This window comes from Cupressus sempervirens, chromosome 7 (assembly GCF_028749045.1).
Source record: "Cupressus sempervirens isolate cs-2001-9-10 chromosome 7, ASM2874904v1, whole genome shotgun sequence".
Classification (NCBI taxonomy): Eukaryota; Viridiplantae; Streptophyta; class Pinopsida; order Cupressales; family Cupressaceae; genus Cupressus; species Cupressus sempervirens.
In genome coordinates, this window is record NC_143124.1 from 160,463,338 (window position 1) to 160,487,024 (window position 23,687).

At 34.8% G+C, this 23,687-nt stretch overlaps 1 non-coding gene across 1 annotated transcript; it reads left to right on the plus strand.

Annotated features, from left to right (window-relative positions):
- The first annotated feature begins 17,759 nt into the window (after positions 1-17,759).
- On the plus strand, positions 17,760-17,833 carry TRNAI-AAU (transfer RNA isoleucine (anticodon AAU)). Its single transcript has one exon. It is a non-coding gene; the product is annotated as a tRNA-Ile (tRNA).
- Positions 17,834-23,687: the final 5,854 nt, after the last annotated feature.

Below are 23,687 nucleotides of genomic sequence, written 5' to 3' on the forward strand. Positions count from 1 at the left end.
TGAGGGAGATACTAATAAAATGAAGATAGAGGGAGAAGTTGAAAAAAATAATCAAAGGTTGATCAAAACAATAGAAGATGAGCAATACAGAGGGAGAAAAAAATAACAAGGTTACAACAACAAAAAGGGAGAAGCATAAATGAAGCAATCAAAATAATAAAGGGAGATGTGAAGTCACATTTTACTTTTTGGCATTTGACTTATTGTTCTAGCCTAGTTAGTCTATGGCTGAATAGTTTAGTCTGATGGTTGATTAGTTTGGTTTTCCATCAATGTCAAAGAGGGAGATTAATGGAAATCTGATTGAAAAGCTCATTGTTGAAGATCAAAAAGAGGAGATCATTGCAAAGAAGGAAGATTGTTGTTAAAAGAATGTTTTCAATCATTGTTTTGTCATTGATGTCAAACTTTCTATTTGTAGGAATGACATTTTCTTATAAGATCCAAGTACTATCACTTATTTGATTGATGAAGAGGATTTGATCAATAAGATGTAACAAGAGCACCTAAGGGAAAGGTTGAGTTATGATGTTGTAATAAAGTGCAAGGATCAGTTAAGACAATGGTTAAATGATGTATTGATAACATACTTAAAGATACAGAGGTTGGTCGTACTTAGAAACATTGGATGAAGAAGTTGTAACAAGGTTGATTGCAAAGCTTAAACTAAGATCATTAGTGGGTGTCGAGCAAGTTAGTTGAAGCCAAGAAAATTCTCAGTTGGAGCTGAGTAACATGAAATTCTAGTGTGTGCCGAGTGATCTTTAGGTGCCGAGTGAAGTTCAAATGTCGAGCATAAGAAAATCTTAGTTGGTGCCAAGTAATCTTCAGGTGCAAAGCATCAGGAAAAACACAGTTGATGCCAAGTAACATAGTATGTGCCGAGCACCAGTATTTCAATAGTGTCGAGCTGTTGCATTATTTCAAATGATGAAGATTCACCAAATTTGAGCTGACAAAATGGTTACCTTGAATTTTGTGAATGAGTTGGAAGATAAGGATGATGAATTGGTGGCACAGAATTCTATGTAAACCATTTTTAGGTGAATTCAAGAGGATTATTCAAGAAGTTTCTAGAGGAAACAAAATATAGGTTAGATGCAATGAATCCTACATAATCCATACAAATTGAAATTAAAAGAAAGCAAGAATCAAGCAGGAAAAGAACTCCAAAACTTCTATTTAAGGAGTCATAGACTAAGAAGAAAATGTTGCTGTTGATGTTGCTGCTGCAAAGAGCCAAATTGGGAAGTGGTTAAGGGTGTCAAGGAGAAGACATCTAGAAGAAGAAAGAGCATAGAGGCTCTACTTCTACAAGTGGTCATGAAGAGATGATTGCACTAGTACAGTGAGCATGGAGACTCAGGGAGATTAAGCTTGAAAGGAGGGCAAGCTGCCAGAGTTATAGAGATTGAAGGCCATGAAATGGTATGAGTTGAGAAGTGATATGAGATTTGCAAGTTAAGTTGTATTCTCCAATCAGGTCAAAATCCCTAATTGTTACTCTCTAGCAATTGTATTATTTAGGATAGAAGGAAAATCCTATGGACTTAGGTTAGTGTAACAACCATTTGTAAATCCTTTAATAGGGTGGCATTCCAAGTGAATTTTCTAAAGTCCTCTAACTAGGTCCACTTCTAATAGGGTGGTTAAATCCTCTAACAAGGTCAAATTTAACAGTGTGTTGTAAGCCTTTAACATGGCAGGCCTTTCACAAGGCATCACTTTAGAAGAGTGAGAATTGAGTAGCATGTTACTGGTGGTTTTTCCCAAATTGGGTTTCCACGTAAATCACTGTGTTATGTGTTATTCTTGCATGTTGATTTACAGTAACTTGTTAGTTATAAAAGTTAAAGCTTGGATGAATGAATGAATGAATGGGTTCACTATACTCAGTGAAAAGTTTGAATAGGACATTTGGACCTTGAATAACTGATTCACCCCCCTCTAAGATATTCTAAATAATTTCTAACAGAGCATTGGATCATAAACTAAAATTTGATTTTATAACTGTAATAATATTCTAATTTGCATTGGAATCATTACATAAGTGTATCTGTTATGACTTATTAGTTATTTCAATTTTAATATTTGCGATCTATCAATTGACATTTAAAATTTATTTTGATCAATGATGAAGAATCATATTATCAAATGATTTATTTTTGTATGTAGTACATCTCATGTTTGCATTCTGTACCTTGTTATTTTGGTTTTGAGAGATAGTTGATACTCATGTTCGAGGACATTCGAGATGACATGATGGCTAGATACTTTATTTTGATTTACCAATATCATAGATGTTAGATGCTACGTTGTTTAGTTTAATCATATCTGTGTGGTGATGCTTATTGATGTCACGTGATGCTTTATGATGATATTTGTTATTTTGTATTCAGACATATACTCTATTTATAATTATATGATGGACTTATTGGATTCTGGATACTTCAATTTTTTGCTACGACCATTTACTTCATTCTTGCTTTAAGATGTTTAAAAAAAAAAAAAAAATTGTTAAATGACCAAGGCCTTGATTAATTTTATTAATTTAATAAATAAGATACAATAGTTTCACTCCGTTCAGACAGGCACTGGTAGGAAAGAACGAAGAAGAAAACCTCCAGTCTAGCTTGGGATAGACGTCCTATATTATTACATTTTTAAAGGGGCATACCCTAGTCAAATGCTGCTAAGCAATACAAATTTAAGTTTACAACATATACAGGGGCATTCCCCTAATGATCACATAAGATTTGATTACATTTTACATCGCAAATATCTTTGTCCATCTGAACAAGAATCAAAAGCCAATTTAATGCTGGCATATTCCTGCCTTGAACAATCATGCCTCCTCCTAAGCTTAGTCAAATACCAAGGTTAGAAAACATAATAAACGTGAAATTGCAAAAGGTAGCCATAAAGAAATTCCATGAAGTTTGATTTCCAGTCTTTGTTAATATAGTGCTCAACCTCATAAAATTGAAAAAAAACTACTTTCAAATTAAATAACCAAGAAAGGCCACCCTTTACTTAACCTATAAAGTAGAAAAGAAAACATATTAAAATAGTCACAGATACACTTTGAGATGTTTTATGATGTAGTGAGTAATTTAAATAAATGGTTTTTTAATTTGATTTAATGCATTTATTTCTTTAACTAAGTTATTAAATGTAATTGCACTTGATCGTGTTGTTCAATGTGAATGATTTATTTCCTTGATAGTGGCACATGGAGTTAGTGATTCAGTTGTACTTACCCTAGCCAATGTTGTCCTTATATGGTCAACATATCTTATTTGATTGATTAATTAAATCCTATGGTGATTTAATTAATTCAAACTCGTTTGCATTATGTGATTAGACCAGTAAGCGTGTTTGTGCATTTAGAGGCTCACAATTGTCACAAAAGTTATTTTGGAATATTATGATTTATAGGTTAAAGAGAATTTTGGGCTTTATCTTACTTTATTTAATTCCTAACAAATTTTTCGTAGTTGAATTCCAATTACTTGGAATAGCATATTTTTTTTTGGGTTGATTAAGGGTTTAACTAGGTGGTCTAGTTAATTACCCTAATCCTTTTATTTGCTTCAAAGAATTTGATTACTCACTTCTCACTTTTTGAAATAGAAAATTGAGAGAAAATTCCAAATCCCCTTCAAGAGTAAATATTATTATGTTCATTGTAGGAGCTACGTGCATGGGATTGTTACAAGGTGGGTCTTGTTGGATCCATCTCGAGGAGACCTTGGATTGTCGTGACTTTAGGCAGTTTTTCCAAGGTTCTTATTTTATTGCTCAAGTTCCCATATTTTCCCTTTTGGTTGTCAGGTAGGGCTCTCCTATTTTATTGTTTCAAATCCATTTTAGCCTCTATTTTTGGTAGTTGTTTGTTAGTAAGTTGAGAACTAGTGTTCCCCTCCATTTTTGGTTGATAGCTCTACCTAGTTTAGCGGGTATGAGCATTTCCCTAATTTTTGGATGGGGTTTGGGATTTTTCATCATTATGCTAGTCATTTTTACATACAGACTCCAAACCAAAATTTTATTTGATATTCATGGTTTTGTACCCAAAGACAAAATGGGATTTAATTTCAAAGTTTTTGACACTATGGATTTTTGCCTTGATTTGTGTCAACCTGATCTCAGGTTTTCTTGGCACTGTAGTTGGTCATGGATCTAGATTATCCATAGGCATATCTTTCCAACCCTTGATGTATTGTCTTATTGCATTGAGATTCGTGTCAAATTCATACTCCTAGATATAGGTAAGTTGAGTGATTAGTTACTTGTGCCTTTTGTTTGTCATCCAACCCTTGTTATTTATGATCACTGTGTAGTTGGCATACCCACACATGAGCATGTGAGTGTGCACTTATTGGGTTCTTGTGAGACTTGATCTCCTGGGTGGTTGTCAGTTGAGTTATGTTCATTGGGGTTGGGTTGGGAAATTGTATTGCCTATGGGCACTCATCATGTGATGAGGATGGGTATGTAGGGTAAGGTCGGTGGAGGGGCTTCCCTTGTATACCCTAGCTATCCCGATAATGTATACACGAGGAAGTTTCTAATAAGTGATAGCTAAATAAATTCATTGGTAATTAACTAAGATAATAAAATGCATTGCGCACATGGCTTAGCCAGGGATGCAACATGTTGGCCTCCCAATGGAGTACCAAGGGAACAATCCATAATGATGTTGAGCTTGGGAGTACCAAGAAACATACTCTCCACTAGATTCCATACACAATAGACCCATAGAGTGTCTCACTAGGACTTGTTGTGTTACATTGTCTCATGATCTTGGTTTTAGTCATATGTACTCTTTGGTGTGAGTGTTAGTTATGGATGATTGTCTTATGTGTGTTTGAGATCAGATCACTATCTCCATCAACATGATAGAAGTGGGTCTATAGGTTCCACATGGTTGGAAGGCATAGCTACCTTTACTAGTATTGGGGACTGACGTACAGAGTTGGCCTTTCTCCATGTTCAGTCTAGAGCTGGATACTCACATGGTTCTCTATTTCTTCCAGAGTATGTTTCCATGTGATTTAAGTTACTTAAGTTCCAAATATTGTTGATTTATTCTCATGTATGTTATTGTGATGTTACTTTTTCACATTGTTACTAGATGCTATAGATTAGGTGATTAGATGTTGATTTCATTCCTTCTAGCATAATTAATTGTTTTGCATTCATTCAAGTGGTCAAGCCTTGATTATTATGGATCTGATACTCCCAGTGTGGAGGTTCTAACTCTTTTCCCCTTCTAATTGTTTGTCAAGTTGTTTCTTTGCAATTTTGGGTGACAAAAGTTCAACATTGGATGATACTAGAAAAGTATCTCATGTCTTAAGGAGAAATATTGTGCAATACTAGAAAGTATTGTATGTCACTAGTGAGTTCTATCGTACGACATTGGTAAAGTATCATACGGTAGTAATAAGGTTTATCGGATGCCCCTTGAAAGTGTTTCCTGGTAGGAGTAAGTAGTATCGCATGATACTGGAAAAGTATCACTCGACAGTACTATGAAATGTTGTAGGATAATAGAAATGTATCGCATGTTTTCTTTGCAAAAACTTGCTTAGGAAAACAATAGGAAACTCAGACTTGTTGGTCAAGAGTCAAAGGGTGTTTTGGGTACCCTCTTGGGATGTGCCCCTTCATAGGTCCTGACACGTTAGAGATCATTGGTTTATAGTTTGCATAAACTTTCATAGCTAGTTTTGGTTGCATTAGTAAGTAGTGATGCTTGGAGATTCGTTGGTTGCCTGGATTACATGGTGAAGTCTTTCATTGTAATCTTTTGAATGATTACATGTTGATGTGTTTGATTCCATGCTTTAAAAATAAAAATATTGGCTTTTATTTATCTTTGTTCCAAGGATCTTTAGGTGGGGCATTACATCTGGTATTAGAGCCTATGTTGCAATACTAGGATCTTTGTGTTATGCTCCCACTAATATATTATATTTATTGCATACATTGGTATCCTATTTTAGCTTATGTTTATGACACTTATGATTGTTATGTATGAATCTTACCCTTATCTTGTTGCTCCTTTAGTGATGCCTCCTGCACGTAGACCTGGTGGTTGGGGTAACAACCAAAAGAATAACAATGAAGGTGAACACCATGAGGAATAATGTCAGGAAGCTTGGGGAGGACAAAGTGATAACAATCAGGGTGATGTCAGAGAACCATTTCCTTTTTTATATGAATTATAGCTCAGTTGGGACCTCAAGTAGAGGAAAATTGATAGAACTATGGTAAGGAAGAAGGATCTCACCATGGAGACTCTTACATGTCAAAGCATGGAGGTGAGGAAGAATGTGGGAATGAATGTGAGTGTTCTCACACACCACCTGGTGGTAGAGGTCATTGTATGAGAGGTCGTGGTTAAGACAATGGAGATTCCATCCAAATGGACATGATGAGAGGCCTTTAGATGTCTAAGTCACCATAGTTTGATGGCCTAGGAGGAGGTCTCAAGGCTGAGACATGGTTACTGGATATGAGGCATTGCTTTTCCTTTCATCTGTATGAAAGCAACGTGAAGGCTCATTGTGTCATTACTCAGTTGAGAGAACATGGGTCCATGTGGTGGGATGTGGAGAGTGATAAATTCTAGATCTCACTTGGGAGATCTTTGAGGAGAGGTTCAGGGAGAAATTTCTATCTCCATAGTATTGTGAGGCTTGTGTTGATGAGTTCTATGATCTTAAATAGGGGAATATAATAGTGGATCAATATGAGAGGTGGTTCTTTGGGCTGAGACACTACTTCAATTATCATTATGATGAGGTACTCCTCACACAACATTTTGTTAGGGATCTTAAAGACTCTATCATTGGAGATGTTTGTCTTTATCAACCTAGGACACTTGCTCTTGCCACCAAGAAGGCAAGAATTGCCAAGAGCAATGTGGCTAGTGGGTTTAGTGTTAGATCAGGCTTTCAAGGCCATAGTACATGATCCACAAGATAGATTATACCACCCCCTCAGACATAGTTCAGAAGGTAGGGTCAAGCCTAGTCAACACCCTTATAGAGTGGTTGCAGTCATTAGGAGTGATGATGGTAATGATATCTATAGAAAGGTGGACAGAGTTCAGGTACCACAGAGGGAAAGGGGTGTGACCAAAGTCAAGGTCAGCAGTCCTAGCAAAGTCATCCATCCCAAGGTAATCAACATAACTCTAGCAAAGGGAGTGCACCATATTCTAGTGCCCCCCCAAGGTGGGCACAGATCTGGTTCTAGCTTTGGAGGAACATGTTTTTCATGCGGTTATATTGACCATAGATTAGCTGAGTATCCTATTCAGGACCTAGCAAAGGTGCAGCCATGTCTAAACCTATCATGGATGACTCAGGAAGATCCCACATGGTATTTGCAATGGTTGAAAATTGTCAAGCTAAGCACCGGGTTACCGTAGTCTAGGCTACAGGTACATTCTATGGTAATTCTTTTGTTTTTTTAATAGATTATGGTGCATAAGATTATTTTATTTCAACGTCCCTTGTTCAGTGATGTGGGCTAGTGGCTTCATGACAATTTGATAGGTGGTAGGTTGAGTTAGCTATAGGTTCCAAGGTGACTACAAATTCCATATTTAGTGGTTGTGTGTTGGACTTGGGCACCTTCACCACCATGGTTGATCTTCATATACTATCCTTAGGGTGTTATGACATTTTGTTTGGTATGGATTGGTTAGCCACCCATTAGGTGAATATAGACTATCAACATAAGTTGGTATAGTGTGTGGATGACATAGCTGGGTAGGTGGAACTTCTAGGGGTCCAAAGGCCAGTCTCACTTTGGATGATCTTAGCTAAGTAGTTGAAGTGGAGTGTGTGACATGAACGTTAGATGTTTGTGGTCTCTGTTAGTGACATTGAAGAGGCTGAGAGCTATGAGGTGACGTTAGATGATCACCCACTCCTTCATGAGTACACAAACGTATTCCTTGATGAGATACCAAGAATACCATCGAAACACAACATTTATTTTCATATAGATCTCATACTAGGAGCATAGCCTATTTTACGAGCTCCTTATTGGATGACTAATCAAGAGTTGAGTGAGCTCAAATTGTAGTTGGAGGAATTTTTGGCCAAGGGCCGTATTCTTCCTAGTGTATCACCATGGGGTGCACCAGTCATCTTTGTGAAGAAGAAAGATGGATCATTGCAGTTGTGCATTGACTATCGACAATTAAATAAGGTGACGGTGAAGAACCGATATCCTTTATTGGGGATAGATGACTTGTTTGATCAGATGAAGGGAGCCAGAGTGTTCTCAAAGATTTATTTGATGTCATGATACCTTTAACTTCAGATTCATAAGGCTAACACTCATCGGACAACTTTTTGTACACACTATGGGCATTATGAGTTTACAAGTGTACCCTTTGGGTTAACCAATGCATTATTATTGTTTATGAGTTTGATGAATGGAGTATTTTGTATGTACCTTAATTGGCATGTCCTTGTTTTCTTGGACAACATATTGATTTATTCTAATACTATTGAGGAGCAAGAGGTCCATTTACACTAGGTGTTGTAGTGCTTGCAAGACCATTAGTTGTATGGTAACCTGGGTAAATGCAGATTCTTCTAGTCTAAGGTAAAGTATTTGGGGCATATTATCACAAGTGATGGTATTGCAATGGACCTGGAGAAAATCTGAGCTATTATGGATTGGTCAGTGCCCACTACTATTTTTGAGGTTCATAGCTTCATGAGATTAACATGTTACTACCGTCGATTTGTGAAGGACTTCTCATGAGTGGCTCATTCTATCACTTCTCTACACAGGACAAGGAAGATGTATGTTTGGTCAAACTAGTGTGATTTAACATTTGACGCTCTAAAGGAGTGTTTGACTAGTGCACCAATCCTTATAGTGCCTAATCCTATGGGCAATTTTATGGTTTGCACAATTGCTTCATTAGAGGGTGTGGGTGTAGTATTGATGCAGGATGGTGGTGTGATTGCATATGAGTCTAGAAAACTCAAGGACCATGAGATTAACTACCCCACTCATGATTTGGAACTTGCAACAGTTGTGCATGCACTTGTGCACTGGAGACACTTCCTTTTGGGACACGGGTTTGAGCTGCATACTGATAATCATAGCTTGTAGTATATTTTTACTTAGCCAAACCTGAATGCACGATAGCATCGCTAGATGGAGTTCTTATGTGAATATGATTTTGATGTTCACTACATCAAAGGGAAAGAAATTTTTGTCCCAGATGCCTTAAGTAGGAGGCGGCATGAGATATCAGTTTTGTCATTGTGAGTAGATTTGGGAGATCGTATCTTGGAGGCCTTGCTTAGTGACACATGGTATCAAGAGGTGGATGCAAAGATTGATTCTGGGCATACCCTTAAGGGAGGGTGTACCAATTATTTGCTAGAGTATGATGGACTTCTGTGACAATCGGGGCACATTTATGTGCTAACGTTTGGTGATCTTCGTACCTCAATTTTGTCGAAAGCACATTGTGCACCATATTTCATACATCTTGACATCAAGAAGATGCATGCAAACCTTAGATAATTGTACTTTTGAATAGGGATGAGGCTGGATGTTGTTGATTTTGTTGCTCAATGTCTTGAGTGCCAGAGATTGAAGGTAGAACATCAGCATTTGGTGGGCCTATTACAGCCACATACCATTCTAGAGTGGAAGTGAGATACTATATCTATTGATTTTATACTAGGATTTCCTATGTCATCACGATGACATGATTGTATCATGCTGACAATGGAGAAGTTGTCCAAGGTAGCACATTTTTCACCCATGAGAACATCCTACATAGCTTATTTCTATAGTGCATATTTTCTTGGAGGATATTATTCATTTGTATGGAATCCTTTGATCGATTATATCAGATAGAGATCCAGTGTTTACTTCATCACTGTAGACATCTCTTTAGCATTCTTTGGGTGCGTTGCTTAATTTTAATTCATCTTAGCACCCAGAGACCAATGATCAGACAGAGAGAGTGAACCATGTTCTAGAAGATATGCTTCACATGTATGTGATGGACATGTAGATGAAGTAGCAGGACTATTTGTACTTTGTTCAGTTTGCCTAAATAATGGGTATCATAGTTCTCTTGGCATGTCACCTTTTCAAGCCTTGTATAGTAGACCATGTTGTACCCCTTTGAGTTGGGATCATTTAGAGGACTAAGTGATTTTAGATTAAGAGATGCTTTAGGATATTGAGCAATAGGTTGTTCATATTAGAGAGCATTTGGTTACTACTCAGGACATGTAGAAGAAGTATGCAGATGCCCATAGGTTGGATTGTCACTTTTCAGTTGGTGACAAGGTATTTTTGAGAGTGCATCTGAGGAAGAGCCCCATCCATTATGGGAAAAGGCTCTAAGTCGGCACCATGTTTTGTTGGGCCATTTGAGATCCTCAAGAGGATTGGCCATGTTGCTTATCCACTAGCATTGTTACCTAGCCTATGATGTATCCATGATGTTTTCCATGTTTATGTTTTGAAGTATTATATTCCTAATGTGACCCATGTACTTGATTAGGATGCTTTATAGGTGGAGAATAGGAAAGTTTCTTTGGAGCCCATCAGTATCCGTTAGCATCAGAGGTTGACCCTAAGAGGTTGGGACATAGAGCAAGTAAGGGTCTAGTGGGACCCAAGCGATGAGACCTTTACAACTTGGGAAGATACTAAACAGTTGAGAGATTTGTACCTTTATCTTTTTGTAGGCTTCTAGGAGTAAGCCAATGCCTAGTGGGGGAGGATGTAGTGCCTCCCATGTTTGCATTTTGTACTTTGTTATTTTGGTTTTGAGAGATACTTGATACTCATATTTGAGGACATTTGAGATGCCCTGATGGTCAAAGACTTTATTTTGATTTACCAATATCATAGATGTCAGATTCTATGTTGTTCAGTTTGATCATATATGCATGATGATGCTTATTGATGTCACGTGATGCTTTATGATGATATATGGTTATTTTGTATTCAGACATATACTCTGTTTATGATTATATGATGGACTTATTGGATTCTGGATACTTTGATTTGTTGCTACAACAATTTACTTCATTCTTGCTTTGAGATGTTTTATGATGCAGTGAGTGATTTAAATAAATGGTTAATTAATGTGGTTAAATACATTTATTGCTTCCACTATATTATTATATGCAATTGCACTTGATCATGGTGTTCCTTGTGCATGATTTATATCCTTGGCAGTGGCACATGGAGTTAATGATTCAACTATATTTACCTAGCCAATGTCATCCCTGTATGGTTGATGTATCTTATTTGATTGATTAATTAAACCCTTTGGTGATTTAATAAATATGGACTCATTTGCATTATGTGATTAGACTAGTGAGTGTGTTTGTGCAATTAGAGGTTCACAATTGTCACAAAAGTTATTTTGGAATATTGTGATTTTATGGTTAAAGGGAATTTTGGACTTTATCTTATTTAATTTAATTCCTAACAACTTTGTCTTAGTTGAATTCCAATTACTTGGAATAACCTATTTTTGTTTGGGTCGATTAAGGGTTTAACTAGGTGGTTTGGGTAAATTACCCTAATCCTTTATTCACTTGAAAAGTGAATATATATCCAAAAAGGAATTTGATTACTCACTTCTCACTTTTTGAAATAGAAATTTGAGAGAAAATTCCAAATCCTCTTCAAGAGGACATATTGTTTTGTTTGTTGTAGGAGCTATGAGCATGGGATCATCATGAGTTTGGTCTCGTTGGATCCTGCTCGGGGAGACCTTGGATTGCTGTAATTTTTGGTTGTTAGGTAGAGCTCTCCTATTTTACTGTTTTAACTCTGTTTCAGCTTCTATTTTTGGTAGTTTTTTGTTAGGAGGTTGATAACTAGTGTTCCCCTCCATTTCTGGTTGCTAGCTCTACTCAGTTGGGTGATTTATGAGCATTTCCCTATTTTTTGGGGTGAGGGTTTGGGGTTTTGCACCATTATGTTGGCCATTTTTTAATACGATCTTTGAACCCATATTTTATTTGATATTTGTGGCCTTTGTACCCAAAGATAAAATGGGTTTTAACTTTGAAGTTTTTGACATTTTGGGTTTTCACCTCAATTTGTGTTTCGCCTTGATTTCTCAGGTTTTCTTAGAACTGTAGTTGGTTGTGGATCTAGATTATCTATAGGGATATCTTTCCAAAACTTGATGTATTTTCTTATTGCATTGAGATTCATGGTGAATCTGTACTCCTGGATATAGGCCGATTGAGTGATTTGTTACTTGTGTCTTTTGTTTCTCATCTAGACCTTGTTATATGTGAGTGTACACTTTTCGGGTTCTTACGAGACCCGAGCTCTTGGTTGGTTTTCGGTTGAGTTATGTTCATTGGGGTTGGGTTGGGAAAGTGCATTGCCTACTGGCACTCATTGTGTGATGAACATGGGTATGTAGGGTAAGGTTGGTGGAGGGGCTTCTGTCGTATAACCCGACTATCTTGATGAGGTATAAGTGAGGAAGTTTGTAATAAGTGATAATTTAATAAATTCATGGGTAATGAACTAAGATAAGAAAATACATTATTTGCACAACTCAGCCGGGGATGCAGCATGTTGTCTTCCTAAGGGAGTACCAAGGGGAACAGTTTGTAAGATGTTGAGCTTGGGAGTACTAAGCAACCTACTCTCGACGAGAGTCCCTACATAATAGACCTATAGAGTGTTTGACTAGGACTTGTTGTATTGCATTCTCTCATGATCTTCGTTTTAGTCCTCTATATTGTTTGACATGAGTGTTAGCCATGGATGATTGTCTTATGTGTGTTTGAGGTCAGATCACTATCTCCACCACCATGCCGGGAGTGGACCTACGGGTTCCACATGGTTGGGAGGCGTAGCTACTTTTACTACTGCTGGGGACCGATGTACAGAGTTGGCCTTTCTCCATGTTGAGTTTTGGAGCTGGATGCTCACATGGTTCTTTGTTTCTTCCAGAGTATGTTTCCATTTGATTTAAGTTATTTTAGTTTCCAGAGATAGTTGATTTATGCTTATGTATGTTATAACAATGTTACTTTTCTGCATTATTACTTGATGCTATGGATTAGGTGATTAGACATTGATTTCATCCCTTCTAGCATGATTAGTTGTGTTGCATTCATTAGAGTGTTCGAGCCTCGATTATTGTGGATTTGATACTCTTCGATGTGGAGGTTCTAACTCTTTTCCCCTTCTGATTGTTCGTTGGGATGTTTCTTTGCAATTCTGGGTGACGTAAGTTCAACATTGGGTGATACTGGAAAAGTATCGCATGCCTTAAGGAGAAATATTGTGAATACTGGAAAGTATCACACAATAGTAGTGAGTTCTATTGTATGATATTGGTAAAGTATTGCACGGTAGCAGTAAGGTCTATTGTGTGCTCCCTAAAAGTGTCACTTGGTAGTAGTATGTAGTATCACGCGATACTGGAAAAGTATTGCCTGATAGTACTATGAAATGTCATATGGTACTAAAAAAGTATCGCCTATTTTCTTTGCGAAAACCTGCTCAGGAAAATAGCAAGTATCTCCGAACTTGTTGGTCGAGAGTCAAAGGGTGTTTTGGGTACCCTCTTGGAATGCACCCCTTCCTAGGTCCCAATAGGTAAGAGATCATTGGCTTCTAGTTTGCATAAACTTTCATAGTTGGTTTTGGCTGCATTAGTAAGTAGTGACACTTGGAGATTCGTTGGTTGTCTAGATTGCGTGGTTAAGTCTTCCGTTGCGATCTTTTGATCGATTGGATGTTGATGTCTTTGATTCCATGCTTTCAAAAAAATATTGGCTTTTATATATCCTTGTTGCAAGGATCTCTGAGCGGCGCAATACATTGTATATTTCTTGCATTTCTTTGCACATGATTTATGTTTGTATATTGCTTGCATCTTAATCAATGATAGAGAATTGTATTAAAATGATTTAATTTTATATATTTCTTACATTTCTTTGCACGCATCCACACAAGTGCGCACACACACACATCAATGCATCCAAAACTCAAAAAATAAATTTGAGCGTCAACATCTTAATCACAACTTAGTTTAGGGGAAACGATCTAGTAGTCGCCCAGACTAACTTTGCGCACCTATAGTTTTTAATCCATATATCAAAATTTGTAAATTATCTCAGTGAACCTCCGTAGGTAAGTGAAGAGGTTAAAGCTAACCTTTTGACTTTCCCACATTTATGGAGGTCTCTATAGAGCTTTTAAATTGTGGAGTGGTCTAAAAGTGTCATTTTAAAATGTTCACCCGAAACCCATTATGTTCGCCCCCAATAGCCGCTCACAAAAATTACTTTTTACACAAATGGACCAATTAGCAACCAAGAAAACTACAAAATGAACAACTACTAGTGCATGTGCAATCAACTATTAGTACATGTGCTATTATTTTTTGGGGCTTCTTATGAACGATAATTGAACTTTTTGATGTGACGATAATGCAGACATGAACGACAACTAGATTATTTCCCCTGTATATTTAAACAATTGTTCTTTGTCTCATTGTTTTGTTCTAATTCTTATATAAAAATTGTTGAAACCAAACTTTCTACCAACTTAAGATTGAATCTAAATATTAAAATACAATACAAATTATGAATATAATCAATAAAACGATAAGGAAATTTTTAAAAAGATTTAATTATAGCAAGGTTTCAACTCCCTCTCTTCCAAACCTGCACAAAATTTCATGATTAAAAACGAAACCCCAGTTTTTCTATTAAATTTTCTTTAAAATCAATACTTTATTACACAAGCAAAATCACACTCTATATTTTTGTGTAAACACACCCACAAACATAAATGTAACGTGGAAGCAACGCTGAGTGTACTGAAGACAAACCATGAGTCGACACTTGGCCGCGTGTTGGAACCCACGCAGCTTCCTAAATATAAAAGAAAACAAATAGCGCGTTCAATTCCCACGTAGCTTTCTTAATAATAAAAAAAGTCCAAAGCATTCATGCACCGTGGGATTCGAACACGAGACCAAGTAAAACTCAGGAAGACCAACCCGTTTTGCAGGGCTTTCATCACTACCAAGGCATTGACCACAGCTGTAATGTCATCATGACAGCAAAATTTAAAGCCGGACAATGATCAAAGCAAAATTCATCCAAGAAATCTTTGGCCGTGACGATATAAAATTCAGTCCAAATTCTCTGGATTGAATCCGTATCTTTCAAGACAAGATAAAAAATTTCTTCACCTGTAATGACGCCATTACTTAAATCTTAAGTCAAAATCGAAGGAATGAGAATTACTGCAACGCATTAAATGGGTCCACCCCAAAAAGAGTTTTCAGATTGGACAGGTTCTGGAAATTCCTGCGTACGATCGCTTTTGGAGTTATAATAAAGGCGGTCGTTTGTGGGTCTTGATCATCACTTCTTTTATGTTTATGTTGAGATTGCAGACAAGAAACATGAATGGATTGAGCTGTTCCTCAATTGTGGTTGCAATGGAAGTTCATAATTGCGTACGTTGATTTGTTTTGTTAGTTGCAGTGGAACATCAAATACTTCCCCTTTGCAGTCGACATTAATTATTACTCTGCCCTTCAAGCCAGTTGGTTCAGAGGGATTTGTTGAACGATTTGAATTCATGGCGACAAATGGTCTTAGGTTCTGCAAAGTATAATAATTGACTTGTGCTGAAAAAAGGTTTTTTCCGTTCTGATTTCAAATTTTCTGAAAGAGTATGTCTTTCCACAATGATGGAAATTAAATAAATTTTTTATTTTTATTTTTGTTCTTTATTGCTTCTAGATTAGATTGTGTTGGAATTTTTACCATCAATGTTTCGAATCACACTATGTTATTCATCATCAGGATGAGAATAATGAATTCTTCAAAATTAATGGTATAGTATTGTATTGATAATTTGAGGATGATGTTGAAGTTCAAGGTTTTTATGTTAAATTGGATAGAAGTTTATTCAAGTGCGATACTTTGTTTAGATAGCTGAAGAATTCTAATTATTTGTAATTTTAAATATCAAATTTATGAAAATTGATATAGTTGTAGTTCAAGATTTTTATATTGATTTGGATAGCAAAAGTGTGGTACTTAGTTTAGATAGAAGAAAAATTGTAATTATTTGTATTGTGATGTGAATATCAGGGTTTAACTGTGTGATTTTGAGTCAAACTCATTGACCCATGTTTCATGAGTAGTGATTCAACATGAATCCATCTCTCATGAGAATAAATGGAACACTTAGCACTCATTGGATCTAGGTGATGCTCACAGGGGTGAAGCACCGAGACTTCCCGGGAGGTCACCCATCCCAGTGCTTCACCCCTGTGAGCATCACCTAGATCCAATGAGTGCTAAGTGTTCCATTTATTCTCATGAGAGATGGATTCATGTTGAATCACTACTCATGAAACATGGGTCAATGAGTTTGACTCAAAATCACACAGTTAAATCCTGATATTCACATCACAATTTGACTTGTTGTGGAAATTATCTCCTACTTATCAATTATTTGTATTATTAAATATCAAATCTTATCAATTATTTGTATTATTAAATATCAAATTTATGAAAATTGATGGTACAATTGAGGTTCAAAGGTTTTATATTAAATTAGATAACATGTCTATTAAAGTGCAGTTTTTAATTTAGATAAAAGAAAAATTGTAATAATTTTATAATATTAAATAATAAATTTATGAAAATTAATGGTATAGTACTGCGTTGATAATTTCAGGATGATGTTAAAGCTTAAATGTTTTATATTAAATTGGTTTCTATATATATAAAATTGTCATTTAATTTGTTAATTCAATATTTTGATTCTATGTACAATGTATTGTAAGAGTTGAAATGTTGTTATCAAAGTTGTTGGATTCTTGTTTTTGTTATCAAAAGAGACATTTGATCTTTATTTTCTTCATTCCATTTATTTTTGGAGTGATAAATTCAAATAATTTGAGAATAATAATTAATATTGTTGTCTCCACTGCACATGGGTGTTCAAGAACACTCCATCCTTTAATTAAGAAGAAATTAGATTAAATTATTGGTTACACGTTGAAAGTAAATATTTTAGATATGAGGATTTTAAGGTACATATTATGTAAACCTAACATTCATTTGTTGTGAAAAATACAATCTAAATTAGCAATTTTAATGTAATACAAGCTTAACATATTAGATGAATGACATATAGGTATCATTTGTGCACATTTAATTGAAACATATTTTGATTAAAATGTCCTTGAAGAGATGAGTTTCAACTAAAGATCATTCATGAGAAAATAACCTTCAATTGAATGTTCTTAATTAAAACACCACTTTTATTTTTTAATGTTGTTAACAAGAGATCTTTGATCAAAATATCTTCAATTGCAAAATTACTTTAAATTAAAAGACAGCAAAAATCAAAACCTAAAATAAAAGACCCTTCCTTTCAAAAATTTAATTTTTAAAAACATCTCCATCTATAAAGTAACTCTATCTAAAAATTAACCATACTGATTGAACCTTCTATAGAACTCGAATATTATTTTGATTATCAATAGAAAAGAACCAAAAATTAAACTAAAATTAAAATTTCACAAGACTAAATTAGTAGTGCTTTAGGGTAAACAGTGAGGTGGTATTGTTTGTACGTCAACGGAAATTCTGATAGCGTTGCTAAGTTTGAAATTTCCCCCTTATAAAATTGATTATTAAGTCGTACATGCTAAAATTTTACGTATAGGCCTATTAGCTCAGTTGGTTAGAGCGTCGTGCTAATAACGCGAAGGTCGCAGGTTCGAGACCTGCATAGGCCATTTTAATAAACACCAAGGTAATTGTATTTACTTGTTTCTCACATTTCAGACATTTTACGGTACTTTCTTATGCTCCCAACGCCTCAAAAAGTTGCTCTTTTGCATTCTGCTGTACCGGATATAAAGCTTGCATGGCTATTAGCAAAGCGTTGGAGCCTAAGGTTGGAAGCCAAATGTTACATATACAAAGTTTTTTAAGCAAGGAAACCACGGAACAACACAAGTAATACTATAAATATTTTTTTTTTGGTCAAAATATATATTTTAGAATGCTAAATGTGAAGTGTTGGGTATTTTGAATGATGTAAATGAGATTTAAATTTCTGTATTAGCAGCATGTTCTTGTTTGTTTTTTGTGTTGCACATGTTGGTTACATTTGATCTATAAATTTTATCAGACTTAATATTTTATTTTTAGTATTAATGTTTTGAATGTAAGAATAGAAATCGGATCACACTCTGTCCTTCATCAGGATGGGAGAATGCAAGAATAGAATTCAGAACACATCTGTGATCCACCATCAGGATGAAAGAATACAAGAATAGAAACGTTGATGTTAAAAATAACATACACAATCAAATTCAGAAACAAATCTTGCTACATTTGATCTTCTTATCATACACTAAGCACATTGTTATTCTACTTTGTTATATCTTAAAGCATAATGTCAATTCCCAAATAGAATCTAGAATACTTATACTATTATAGTACGATGCTCATCCATGCTCCTTCTTTACCTTCCATCTATTTAGAGTACACTAGTATTCTCAGAACCTTTACATCCTTTGAGGAACCATAACTACCTCCTCATCCTTCTTTATCCTTTTACTGATTGGGGTATTATGCAACTAGTAGTCATCCCGTCTTGTCCATTATTGTTGATTTTGCTTTCATACAATGTCACTTTTTATGGTTGTGCCATCAATATCAAACATGAGAAAATATACGCACCTACATTTGTCTATACCTGACCAACTTACTGTGCTCTATCCTTTCAATTTATTATATAAATATTCTGTTATTTATTTGATTAGTTCACCCATCACATTCTTCCCACCTTGTTCTAAGTTATCAATTAAATAAATAATGCAACTTTCACTTTTATACCGTACTATCAACTTATATTTATTTAATTAAGCTTACTTGCATCCACAAAATCTTCCAAAATTAATGAATTAAGTGTTATGAACCAGTCCCCTTCAATAAGTATAAGACATTTTTCTACAACACCTCAATGTTATGAATTCTATTTAATTATCTTATTTCATATCTCTTAGATCAAACTTCACGTTTAATGGATCTAATACCGAAAAGGACACTCTTAGGTACCCATATATGATCATAACTTTCATTAATTTATCTACGCTAATTGAAATCACTAGAACTAGATATTAAATGACTACTCTAAGATTCTAGGCACACAACTTTAGGGGTCAACATTTCAATGTAACTTTGTAGTTTATTAAAGACAAAATTATGTGTGGCTGGTATGAGAGACCAAGTACATAATTGCATAACCTTATCTCCCATTTATGACTAGGTGGTATAACATGCCAAGTATATGATTGCATAACCTTATCTCTTATTTAGATATATAATACCAGTGAGAAGTAAATATTCTATAAATATGTCCTTTAGTAATTTTTATTTATAATATATCTTGAAAGATTTAAGGAATTGTATAATATTCTAAAAATATTTTCTCCAAATAATATATATTTTGATATTTTGTACAAGATTCTATCTAAGTATATTGTATGAGATATATTTGAAATGGTTAAATTATATAAGTTTATCATGAATCTTGAAGAATTTTTTTCTAAAGATGCTTCTTCATGGTTAGATGTCTCTAAATGTGTAACTAGGGTGTTTAATTATTTTATTATTAATTTTGAAGCTACATTCTAGTTACTTATTGCTATTACTCTTTTATTGGTGTTGTAGACCATGAAAAAGAAGTTTGATAGTGTTTTAGGTAAGGCATTCCTAAGAGGTAATTGACATTTAAAATAGTTCAAGGTATACAATTGTATTTTTTTCCAATATATGATCCCTGACAATGGAGATACTCTCATATAAATATTAGATAAAAATGAGAACCTCATGGTTGATGGTTGGATTGAAGAGTAAGGAGGAGAAGAGTTAGTTCATCTTAAGAGTCTCACATTGTAGACATAAAAAATAATTTCTAATTGACAAAGATCTTTGATTTATTTCTTAGTAATCAAACATGCATATCACTTATTGAAAAATATTTAAAAAATTAGTCTTAATGTGTATGGATTGCTCAAACTCACATTCTATTACTCCTCTTTAGATAGATGATTCATATCTTGGATCAAATTAATGTTTTGCAAAACTTTAAATGAAAGGAGGCTCTTACTTCTATTAAATTCTCTTAGATACTTATATATCATAATGGTTGTTACTTATTTTTCTACTTTTACTTTGATATAGAATGATTTCTCTAGGATTTTGTGGCTTTGAGAGTCTACGTTTCAAACTTATAGCTCTTAAAAGTTTCTTTTTAATGCATAATAAGATCTAGTTAATTTGAGCTTTTACTTCTTTCTTCTAAATAAAGTTTTATCACTTATGGGGAAAAAAGGTTAAAATTTATTTTTTTCATTATTCTAGTTATTTTGATTTCTAGCATCAATAGAGAAATAGTAATATGAAATATTGAAATAAATACACTTATTTATCATTACTATGTGATTTTATAGATGACATTAAATAGTATATTCTATTTTTTAAGAAAACAAACAAAACATAATTAACATATTATATAACATCTCTTATTAAAAATTGTAAGAATTTGCCTAAGGCAAAGAATGTAAATGCCAACATCTAGTTTAGTTCAATTGATAGCACAAGAGAGACAAATGATATGATCCTCAAATGACTTGATTCATTACTAATCAAAATAATAATGGGTAATGGATTCTCATATTAGATAAATACATGTAGATGTGCCTGAATAAATAGGCAATGCAAGATAACTAGGAGGGATGCAAGTGATAAGCATAACAACTAAGCACCTATCCACCAAAGGTTGATTATCCTCTATTGTGCAACAATGAGATGATAAGAACACAAATGTGTATCACACAAAGTGCAAACTCCTATGTGTCTACATGACAACTAATTATATGAAAATGCATTATTCTAAGTAAACTTAAGTAAAGTGTAATTAGTAATATTTAATTACATTGACACTGCCCCATAAGTGCAACTTTAGGGAATGCACTCCAATTTACAAAAGCTAGATGAAAATGTACGATGGGTCCTAACTACTAGGACGTGTTAGGTTTGCAATATGCAAAAAAAATGCAATCTCTCATAAAGTAGAGAAAGGGGGAAAACCTCATGAGAAAAACCTTCCCCCAAAAAGAAAGATAAAAAATAAGGCAAAGTACATTCATGAATGGAGCAATTAAGACCTCCCCATTATGACATACATCATGCATATACAATATGGAATCACTATATAGGAAGGAAATAAGAAGATGTGATATCCCACCATAACGAGTAATCTCCTCCAAGGGTAGTGAGTAATCTCCTCCAAGGATAGTGAGTCTTTGAAGACAAAACATAGTCCAATGCCTGCAAACAACATTTCTCCCCTTCGGAAAAAAAAAGACCAAATACAAATGTAGGTATTTTTACCACTTTGGATAGGAAGAAGGAAGGGAAATCCAAATGAAGTATGATGCCTATGAAGTATGATGAGGTGTCACCATGTCCTTGGTTGATGAAGGTGCCTTGAACAAATTAGGATCAAGCCCAATAGAAGAAGGTGACAAACAAGAAACCAATGGTAACTTATCTACATGTAGGAATGTGGATCAAATTCCAAGGAGAAATATGTCTCCTCAAAATAAGAACTAGGAAAAGAAGCAAAGATTCCCTCCCCCCCCCCCCCTTAATGTAGAATGTACTACACCCATGATAGATGCTTTGGATCAATATAGAAGTTGCACCAAGAAAATTGAAGGATGTTCCTCCCTTTGAGATGAAACATTGTCATAAGTATATCAAGGAATCCTCCCCAGTTAGTAGGAAGAACCCTCAAAATGTATGATGTCTTAGGAAACTGGATTGGAATCTCCAACACATGAGTGTGATCAATTTGAACCAAACAATATGCCATCTCAAGTGAAGTTTGAGACTCAAGAATACTAATCTCTAAAGACTGAAATGTCTCCTTTGAAGTGAAGTAGACCTCCTCCAATTTTTGTATCAAAGGATCCATAATCATGTCAAACTCGAAAGAGTGATCAAGTGGAGAATGAAGATGAGGGTCAAAGTGTTCCTTCACAACAACTGAAGAAGGATCATCCTCAACAAAGAGAAGATGAATATCATCAATGATGTCTTCCAAATCCTTAATGTAAGACTCCACAAACAAACATGCAATGTCTATTAAGAAGTCATCCCAAGGAGTTGTAACTTGAAGACATGAAATGTCCTACTATCTAAATCACATGAATCCATGGTTGTGCGAATGCAAGCATAATTAAAAATGACAATGGATGTGATCTCAACTATAAAAGTAGAAGATGCAATTGAATGATTTGGAACATCAAGATTCTCAATATGTTCACAAATTGCCACAGTTGATAAGATATGCTCATCATATGGAATATTATCTTTATCACTAAGTAGAATGAGACAATTTACAACTGGATCTTTTGGTAATGGAGGAACATGAGGATCTCTAAAGTGTTCCCAAACAATAATCCAACGTGTGCATATGTAATCAATATCAACTTGAAGAGACATATTTTAGAAGAGTAAGGACCAATGGTGTGAGCAATTAATCCCTAGATATCCAAAGTCCTATGCTTCCAAAGAATTTTTTTATTCTTACTCTTTGGCTTAGGAGCAATTCCATAAAGATTAGGCAATATTTTTAGCCATCTACAATATGTGATGCCCTTTGCCCATGATGCATAACTTACCTAGTAAAGAATATAATTCCAGGAAGATTGGTAAATTCATTGATTTTACCCATGATGTACTTCTCTCCTAAAGAAAATTGAGATCACCAAATCATTACACCCACCAAAATGCAATAAAATAAAGACCTCCCGCACCCCTTGAATAGAATATTTTGGAACTTTATACTTAGTGCGTGTACAATTGCCACTTGTCAAAATAGGCCAATGTGGACTTTTGATTTTGATGATTACAATAGAAAATCTGAAGCTATAGTATGCTCAACAAAATAAGATACTAGATCACTCAAGGATCAATTCAATTACAAGTACGAAAATAGGCCAAAAATGACCAAATGTTAAGTACTATGTCCACTTACAATGACTCCAAACTTATACCAGATATGGAAAGTATACAAAAAATCATGCACTTTCAAAAAATATTGCACTTGAAAATGTGATTGCATGAGTTTGAATGAAGCCTATGAAGTTGTCATAATGAGGATGGGACATGTATAATACCCAAAATCTATCAATTATGCAAATTATGTCCATCAAAACTAGAAAATGGCTGCACCACTTAAATATTCTAAGAAATGTAGGGAAAAAAAAATGCATTCGATTTTGAAGCTTGAATTGTCAAGCTATGGCTTCTCAAAGTTAGACTATCAAATAAAAAATGCATATGGTGTTGTGAGGGTATGATATGCAAGAACCTATTGATATCGGCATACTTGTAAGCCTAAATTTGATATTTCAAAAATCAAGGCAAAACATTTTTTTTTTTTGGAGGTGGTGGTCTGAAATGCGTAAAATCTAACACATAGAACATATGATGCAAGCATATGACTAATTTTGACAGTCAGAAGCCCGTCGAAGGAGAAAAAGGAAACAGGCCCTGTGACACTTGTAT